The sequence below is a fragment of the Oryx dammah genome, unplaced genomic scaffold, assembly GCF_014754425.2.
Source record: "Oryx dammah isolate SB20612 unplaced genomic scaffold, SCBI_Odam_1.1 HiC_scaffold_23, whole genome shotgun sequence".
Lineage (NCBI taxonomy): Eukaryota > Metazoa > Chordata > Mammalia > Artiodactyla > Bovidae > Oryx > Oryx dammah.
The window spans coordinates 118,745,922-118,755,824 of record NW_024070207.1 but is presented as its reverse complement, the minus strand read 5'-3'; the positions used below and the strand labels follow the sequence as shown (position 1 = coordinate 118,755,824).

The 9,903-nt window shown below is 43.1% G+C and overlaps 1 long non-coding RNA gene across 1 annotated transcript in view; it reads left to right on the top strand.

Annotated features, from left to right (window-relative positions):
- LOC120882567 overlaps positions 1-258 on the top strand; it is an 18,033-nt gene extending 17,775 nt beyond the window's left edge. The window contains exon 3 of the long non-coding RNA XR_005725517.1: positions 248-258. This is a non-coding gene — a long non-coding RNA (uncharacterized LOC120882567). The remainder of the gene's footprint in view (positions 1-247) is intronic.
- The last annotated feature ends 9,645 nt before the right edge of the window (positions 259-9,903 follow it).

The following is a 9,903-nucleotide window of genomic DNA, read 5'->3' as shown; positions in this document are numbered from 1 at the left end:
CCAGAAACCCAAGCCATCATTTGTCCACCTTGAAATCCTGTATATTCTGTTCCTATTATCTCTTAAATATGTCCAGTGCTTCCCACCATCCATCTTCTCTGGTAGTCAAACCATTCTCCAAGTCACAGGGAAATGAACCAACCGCCTAAAACCTTCCTTGCCCTCAAGAGCAAACCCTGTGATGTCTTTAACCCAGCCTCACCCTCAGCATGCTGATACTTGCTCAAGGATAAACATACACACACAGAGATGGCCCCTCTTTCCTTTTTATGCTGAACTTTTTAAGGCTCTTGAATGTGCATTCACTCTTTTGTCGACTTGCTGTGCCTCTGCCTGGAACTTTCTTTCTCCTTGATCTGGTTCATCGCCATTCATCTTTCAGCTCTCAGTTTCCACTTTACTCCCTCTAGGAAGCCTTGCCTGTCTGTCCTCTCCAATCCGGGTGAGATGTTTGACCTGGTAAGCATGACGACTACACACTGTTATCATGATTACACACTGTTGATCAGTCTTCGGTTGTCCTCCTTTGAAGAGTCTATTTTCCTAAGATGGTTCCAACAGTATCTCCCACATACACATCTTCTTCTTCAGTGTGGCCTTGACACACCCCACCATCACAAGTGGAGTTTACTTCTGTTCCTCCTAAGTTTAGGCAGGGCCTGTGGCTGCTTTGACTGATGGAATACACTGGAAAGGATAGTGCCAGTTCTAGGTGTGGCTCTGAAGTAGCCTGGCAGCTTCTGCTTCCTGTCTTCTGGAAGTCAGTTCCCTTGTAAAAGGAGTGATGACTCTGAGACCAGCATTCTGGAAGAAGGCCACGCCACGTGGAGGAGTGGTCTTGGAAGAAGAAACGCCATGTGAGGAAGGAGACAGAGGCCAAGGACACTGTGGCGCCAGATATATAGACATGCCATCTGCGAAGTGGCTCTTCCAGGCCCAGCTGCCATTGCTGACTCCATATGTCTAAGACATGAACACTTAACTGCGTTCTTCCCACCCACAGACCCGTAGACTTGTGAGCAGATAAACATGGTTGTTTCAAGCCACTCAGTTTCCAGATTATTTGTTTAGTGATGATAGATAACTGGAAAATATGCTTTGATGCAAGAAAAGAGATGTGGTGGATTTTCAAAGCTCTCTGGAGTAAAGAAAGACTTCTACAAATATTTACCCTTTCAGAAAGTGAATCTGTTCATCTAAATGTTACTATCAAGGCAAGCAGCCATCCAGTAAGATAAAAATGTATTAAACTAGACTTGAGAGAAGAAATGTTATGTCCTACTGGGCAGAGCAGTAACCTCTGAAGCGCAGGGGTCCTTAAAGTTTCTTCAGTTACACGTGACATTGAGAAGGACGGCTTCCTGATACAAGAAAACGGGAGAAGATGGATGTGCTCTACATTTTTACATGCTTCCATGTTGGACTTGCCATACTCCTGAGGATGCTTTCTACCACATTTTCCAAGCTTCCTGGGTCTCAGAATCCCCTCCACCTCTGAAACAGGCAGAAGAGCTTCCTTTCTTTCTTAACTTTGAGAAGGCAGTCGCAGGGAGAAGCTAATTCAAAGGCGTGCATTGTCAGGGCAAGGCAGAGAAGTCTACAGAAAAAAAAAGTAGACCTGAAAAGCTAGAAGACTTAAAATGAGGAAAAACAAGCATGGCGGCAGTGGGGGGGGAGCACAAATTTTTACAAATGGAATATGCAGCATGTAACATTTCACTGTAACAGGGCCGGCTTTTGAAATGAGAAATGTGACTTCGTACATGGAGCTATGAGCACTTTTCACACTGTCATTTGCCATCCAGTCAGCGATGCTGAGCAGGCAGCTGGATATATGAGTGTGTAGATATGCCATCAGTTGCTAAATGATTCCAGATAGCACCATTATCTATCTTTGAGGACACCTACATTATCAACGTATTTTATGCGATCATTTTTCCTTTTTCATTCAAAATGCTTCTCAAAAATACACCTTATAGAAATACATGGACATCTTAGACATTTCATCATTTGCCATTTTTTCTCCTTCAAGCAGTCAACTCAAAAAATCTTTCTTAAAAAAAATTTTTTTTTCAAGATTGGTCAGGTTTCGGTAATTTGCCTTAAAGCACAGTCGCTGCTGCTTATTAAATGACAAATATCTCTAGAATACTCCATATTGGGGATTCAGACTCTCTGACTCCAGGAAATGGCTCCAAGTCAGCAACTGATTATTTTATAAGCATTTGTTTACGAAGGACATAGATATGCTCGTGGTCGAGGACATTAAAAAATATCCAGGAATGATGTGTACACTTGACTCCCATTTCCACCCTTGTGAGAGCAATCTGCACGGACACAGTCTGGTCCATTAGCCAGGGTTCTGACCTAGACGCTACATGTGATCAACCACTGAAACTCATAACTGCCTTTCCCATGGGTTTCTGGCAGTGTGCCAGAAAGGAACAGCTTATGACCCTCTCTTTTCAGCCACAGAACTTTCCTAGAATTCACCACAGGCAAAACATTCTCAGCTCTGAAAGGCTGATTCATCTCTTAATGAAGGAAATGAAGAAATTTAGGTGAATGATTCCCCTGATACTTTACTCAGTTATCCTGAAAACCTTTCTCAGTTTTCAGCTCGTATAATGCCGTGTCTTCTGGCCAAATGAAGGCTGCTTTCAAGATTACAGTGTTGGAGTTAAAATAAAAGGCTAATTTGAATTAATCTTCAGTTACATACTCTGAAGTGTTTACAGATAAAGTTGCTAATGTTTGCAACTTACTTTAAATGCAGCAAATAACAGTAACAGTAGTGGTGGGGAAAAAGTGAAAATGAAAGTTGCTCAGTTGTGTCTGACTCTTTGTGACCCCATGGGCTATATAGTCCATGGAATTCTCCAGGCCAGAATACTGGAGTGGGTAGCTGTTCCCTTCTCTAGGGGATCTTCCCAACCCAGAGACTGAACCCAGGTAATAGTAGTAGGCTTCCCTGGTGGCTCAGAGGATAAAGCGTCTGCCTGCAATGCAGGAGACCTGGGTTCAATCCCTGGGTCAGGAAGATCCCCTGGAGAAGGAAATGGCAACCCACTCCAGTATTCTTGCCTGGAGAATCCCATGGATGGAGGAGCCTGGCGGGCTACAGTCCACGGTGTCGCAAAGAGTCGGACACGACTGAGCGACTTCACACACACACAATAGTAGTAGTAGTAATACCAATAAGGTGGATTGACAGATGGATAGAGGGTTGATAAATAGATGTCAAAATAAATACAGTAAAATGTAAATATAGAATCTAGCAGTGTATTGGTTTTTTAAAAACTTTTCTGTATTTTGAAATTATTCACGATAACATTTTGGGAAAAAATAATTTGAATCAAAGTGGGAATCGTAGCTGGAAGTTCCATAAAGATCTCCCCTTTGCCTACTTCTTTTCCTTTCAACTCTGGTATCTCGTACACTATACAATTTAGTGAAGATGTACTGAATTGAGCTGTTGAGCTAAATTCCAAGCTTCTAGGGCACTTCCACAGCTGGCAGGATTTTTCTAGAGCATGAGCTGGCGAATGTTTTCTATGTAGGCCAGATAGTAAATATGAAGAGACTCTGCAGGCACATGGCCTCTGTCACAGCTCTACTCTGCCATTGGAGGAGGGCAGCCTCGCCCAGTATGTGACAAATGACTGTGGCTGTGCTCCAACAAATCTTGCTTCCAAAAACAGGTGATAGTCACAGCTTGCCAACTCCATCTAGACCCCAAGTCCTTACCCTCCACTAAAAAATAGGGAGTGAAATTGATAAAATGCCAACAGTCTATGTAAATATTTCACATATAGCAGGAAAGGGCACAACAAAACCACATACCAAGGAGTTCCCTGGTGGTCCAGTGGTCTGGACTCAGTGCTATCATTGCTGAGGGCTCAGATTTGATCCTTGGTCGGGGAACTAAGATCCTGCAAAACAAATCCCTACAGAATCAACTTTTCTATCTCCACCCTAACCCTCCCCTTCCACTCACCATCTCCTTTCATGAGGAAAAAAAGGTTATTGTTCCACCACTGAACCTGAGGTTTAATATGCAAGCATTCTTAGAAGAGATAACACATTCATCTTTGGTTCCAGTAAGTGTAATCTATTCACATCAGAACCCAACCTCCAAGTAGATTATCTTAACACCAGGAGGCATAAGAGCCAGAGGTGACTTTGAATGATGGCCTCCGCGAAGAGATTCTTGTGGAAAAAGCTCAGGGTAACAGAAGCAGAAGATATTAAGAAGAGGTGGCAAGAATACATGGAAGAACTGCACAAAAAAGATCTTCACGACCCAGATAATCATGATGATGTGATCACTAATCTAGAGCCAGATATCTTGGAATGTGAAGTCAAGTGGGCCTTAGAAAGCATCACTATGAACAAAGCTAGTGGAGGTGATGGAATTCCAGTGGAGCTGTTTCAAATCCTGAAAGATGATGCTGTGAAAGTGCTGCACTCAATATGCCAGCAAATTTGGAAAACTCAGCAGTGGCCACAGGAATGGAAAAGGACAGTTTTCATTCCAATTCCAAAGAAAGGCAATGCCAAAGAATGCTCAAACTACCGCACAATTGCACTCATCTCACATGCTAGTAAGGTAATGCTCAAAATTCTCCAAGCCAGGCTTCAGCAATACGTGAACCGTGAACTTCCTGATGTTCAAGCTGGTTTTAAAAAAGGCAGAGGAACCAGAGATCAAATTGCCAACATCCACTGGATCATGGAAAAAGCAAGAGAGTTCCAGAAAAACATCTATTTCTGCTTTATTGACTATGCCAAAGCCTTTGACTGTGTGGATCACAATAAACTGTGGAAAATTCTGAAAGAGAAGGGCATACCAGACCACCTGACCTGCCTCTTGAGAAACCTATATGCAGGTCAGGAAGCAACAGTTAGAACTGGACATGGAACAACAGACTGGTTCCAAATAGGAAAAGGAGTATGTCAAGGCTGTATATTGTCACCCTGCTTATTTAACTTCTATGCAGAGTACATCATGAGAAACGCTGGACTGGAAGAAACACAACCTGGAATCAAGAAACACAAGCTGGAATCAAGATTGCCGGGAGAAATATCAAGAACCTCAGATATGCAGATGACACCACCCTTATGGCAGAAAGTGAAGAGGAGCTAAAAAGCCTCTTGATGAAAGTGAAAGAGGAGAGTGAAAAAGTTGGCTTAAAGCTCAACATTCAGAAAACGAAGATCATGGCATCCGGTCCCATCACTTCATGGGAAATAGATGGGGAAACAGTAGAAACAGTGTCAGACTTTATTTTTGGGGGCTCCAAAATCACTGCAGATGGTGACTGCAGCCATGAAATTAAAAGATGCTTACTCCTTGGAAGAAAAGTTATGACCAACCTAGATAGCATATTGAAAAGCAGAGACATTACTTTGCCAACAAAGGTCCATCTCATCAAGGCTATGGTTTTCCCAGTGGTCATGTATGGATGTGAGAGTTGGACTGTGAAGAAGGCTGAGCGCTGAAGAACTGATGCTTTTGAACTGTGGTGTTGGAGAAGACTCTTGAGAGTCCCTTGGACTGCAAGGAGATCCAACCAGTCCATTCTGAAGGAGATCAGCCCTGGGATTTCTTTGGAAGGAATGATGCTAAAGCTGAAGTTCCAGTACTTTGGCCACCTCATGCGAAGAGTTAACTCACTGGAAAAGACTCTGATGCTGGGAGGGATTGGGGGCAGGAGGAGAAGGGGACGACAGAGCATGAGATGGCTGGATGGCATCACGGACTCGATGGACGTGAGTCTGAGTGAACTCCAGGAGTTGGTGATGGACAGGGAGGCCTGGCGTGCTGCGATTCATGGGGTCACAAAGAGTCGGACAGGACTGAGCGACTGAACTGAACCGAACTGAACAGAGAGAAGCTATCAGAGCTCTTGTGGGCTTACTCTTCAGGGAAGAGAGACAGATAAGTAAATTGTGTAGTTGGTTTTAACATGTTAGGTGCTATGAAAAAAAGATAAAGTGAGCAGAGTAAGGGAGGCTGGGAGTGCTGGGTGGAGCAAGGTGTAGTATTAACAAGATGGTCTAAGTAGGGCTCATTAGCAAGATGCCTTTTGACACAGAACCTGGAGATGAAGAAATGAACCACGCAGATGTCTGTGATGGTTTGGCAAGCAAAAGAAACAGCCTGTGAAAAGACCCTGGGGTGGGTAGTGCTCAGAATATTGTAGGAGTGGCAATGTAAGGTAGAAAAATCATACAATGATGTTAGAGGTGGCATTAGGGGACCAGAAGATGGGGGACCATTGAAAAGTTCAGACAGGAGGAGTGGTGGGCTTTGACGTACACGTGAAAGCATCATTCTGGCTAGTCAGTGGAGGATAGCAGGCAGCAAGTGCAGAAGCAGGGAGAGCAGGCAGGAGGCAAGCGCGATACTCCAGGTGACAGATATGTGGCAACTCAGAGCAGTAGGTAGCAGCAGAGCTGGTGGAAAGTGGCCAAATTTGGGATACATTTTGAAAATACAGCTAGCCATATTTCATGATGGATCAGATGCTGGCTGTGAAGGAAGGGTAAAATTCAAGGGTGATTCCACCTTCTTTGGCTTGAGCGACTGGAAGGTTAAAGTTGCTATTAGCTGAGAAGGCAAGCCTTGTAGGAAGAGCTGGTTTGAGGGGTTAGTCAGCAGGTCAGCTTTGGACATGTTAAGTTTGAAATAGTTATTAGATATTCCAAGTATGGATGGGCAAGCTAACAGTCGAATACAAGTCTGGAATTCAGGGGAGGGCCTGGCTGAAATTTGGAACCATAAACATATAGATGGTGTCTAGAGCCACGAGTCAAAGGAATTTTTTAAAGAGAAAAGTAGAGGTCAGTCAGAAGCCAGAAGAAAGACAGTCTCCCTCTCTCCCTTCCTCCCTCCCTCTCTGTCTCTCTCTCACACACACATACACACATAATGGATCCTATCAGGTTCTTTCTTGTAAAAAATGTGAGCACTACTGTTCCCAACTGAACAAGCTTGTTTACATCATGAAGTCAAATCACCCTACAAGCTTGTTGCCTGCTAAAAGCTCAGGAAGAGAAGCTAAGAGGAAATTCCTATGGGTCTCCCTGGCTAGAGGTGACAACACAGACCATAATTTAAGCAAATCAAATCACGTAATGGAAATAGCAGGTTGCCACAACAAGTTAGAATTGGACTAAAGACATGGAAAATACAGAGCCCAAGGAAGGTTCAGGAAAAGTGGCAGAGGAAGCGAATGAATAGAGTAAAGAAATAAATCTGGGACATTTTGACTCAGAGGAAAACACTCCTCCCAGCTGCCCTCGAGTGTTCCAAGCCCTTAAAAAGGGATGAGAATCCCAAGAGATTGTGCCTAGGTGTTTCAAGAGTTCTGCCACTTCCTCCTTCCCTCCCCTAAATTGACTTTTTATTCTAGAATTGATCTTCAGCCATGTTTAAACAGCAGAGTAAGTACAAATTACCATATGGGAATGGAAGTGAATTAGCAGAGGGCAGAATTAATTTATTTGGCTAAATTGCTTTGCCACGGTCACACTGCTTCACCCTCGCTTTCTTAAATGACTGCCTACTTGATTGCTAGAGGATGGAGAGCTGTGTGGAGTCCATCGGTGACTTCTTTGCTGATGTCAGGGTGTTAAGTTCTCTTGTTTTAAATTGTCCTAAAGGACTCTTTGTCATTCCCTAAATTCCAGTTTCAAACAGAAACATTTTTCAGACATTCTATGGTAATTAAAACTTTACTGTGGTCCTTCCTCCATGAGACATAAGTCCCCTGAGGGTCTGGCCTGCCTCTGTTCTGTTTGCTGCTGCTTCTAGCTCCTAACAGAATGCTTAGCAGACAGGTTCTCAAAGACTGCAGCACGCCAGGCTTCCCTGTCCATCACCAACTCCCAGAGCCTGCTCAAACTCATGTCCATCCAGTTGGTGATGCCATCCAACCGTCTCATCCTCTGTCGTCCCCTTCTTCTCCCTCTGTCAATCTTTCCCAGCATCAACGTCTTTTCCAATGAGTCAGCTCATCCCATCAGGTGGCCAAAGTATTGGAGCTTCAGCTTCAGCATCAGTCCTTCCAGTGAATATTCAGGACTGATTTCCTTTAGTATTGACAGGTTGGATCTCCTTGCAGTCCAAGGGACTCTCAAAAGTCTTCTACAATACCACAGTTCAAAAGCATCAATTCTTTGGCGCTCAGCTTTCTTTATAATCCAACTCTCACTTCCATACATGACTACTGGAAAAACCATAGTTTTGACTAGACGGACCTTTGTCTAGTAATGTCTCTGCTTTTTAATATGCTGTCTAGATTGGTCATAGCTTTTCTTCCAAGGAGCAAGCATCTTTTAATTTCATGGCTGCAGTCACCATCTGCAGTGATTTGGAGCCCAAGAAAATAAAATCCGTCACTGTTTCCATTGTTTCCCCATCTATTTGCCATGAAGTGATGGGACTGGATACCATGATCTTCATTTTTTGAATGTTGAGTTTTAAGCCAGCCTTTTCACTCTCCTCTTTCATTTTTATCAGGAGGCTCTTTAGTTCTCCATCACTTTCTGCCATAAGGGTGGTGTCATCTGCATGTCTGAGGTTGTTGATATTTCTCCCGGCAATCTTGATTCCAGCTTGTGCTTCATCCAACCCGGCATGTCGTATGATGTACTCTGCATATAAGTTAAATAAGCTTGGTGACAATATACAGCCTTGACATACTCCTTTCCCAATTTGGAACCAGCTGTCCATAGCTGAGCCTAAAATAAATCATTAGATTTATTACTGATTACATACAGTCAGCGTACACAGGAGAAGATAGTAAGATGAGTAAAGCCATGATGTTGTGACTCACAGACGTAGAAAACAATCTTATGGTTCCCAAAAGGGAGGCAGGGAAGGGAGAAATTAGGAGTTTGGGATTAACAGATACACTTATATATAAAATAGATAAACAACAAGGACCCGCTGTATAGCACAGAGAATTCTACTCAATATCCTGTAATAAACCATAATGGAAAAGAATTGGAAAAAGAATATATATCTATATGTATGTATAACTGAGGAGAGGAGACAACCTACTTTCAATAGGCAAAAACATCTGACTTCATTATGTCTTCTAGTGCTGCCATGCCTAGGCATTTGCACACTGCAAATGTTATTTTTATAAACCATTTCCTTTTAAATTCTCTTTATTGCCATATTCAGGCAATATTCTCCTGTCTCCTGACTCCTGTCTCCTCTCTTGTCTCCTGTCTCCTCCTTCCTCTCTCCTGTACACCTGAAACTAACACAACATTGTAAATCAATAATACTGCAATAAAAATTTTTAATAAAAATAAAGTTTCAATGTTGCGATGTCATAAAGCATTAGAGTGATAATTCATCATAAATCAGTCAAGTGATAATCGCACTCTTTCATTGCACTCTTGGTGCATGGTACATTAGCCAAACCCATCTCTATTCCATTTCGGGATTTCTTAAGCTGTGGAAATGGGCTTCTTTTTGGTCATTTGACCATCTGGCTCTCTCATACCCTCTCTAGCCTCCCTGGGTCCATTCTTGAGCTTAGTTTTCATTGCTTATTCTCTGCACACTTTGGCATTACCTCATGGTTTCCTGACTCGTGTGAGAGAAGTCAGCGTCACAAGCAGGCTTGGCCGAGATATTTTCTCCTCCTTTCCAGCACAGAGCTCTCCAAACAAAGACAGGTTATCACATGTACCCGAGAGCTGCCTGGGAAAAGCAGGAGCTGTAGTTATCAAAGTTGGAACCTGTATGAAATATGCTTTTGTCTCTGTTTTTGTTGCGCTCAATCAGGTCAACAAGTATTGGCTAAGCGTTGAGCGTGGTTTCCTGTGGGATTGTGTAAGGCCTTGCAGGACAATAGACATTTGGGGGGCACTGAGTAATGT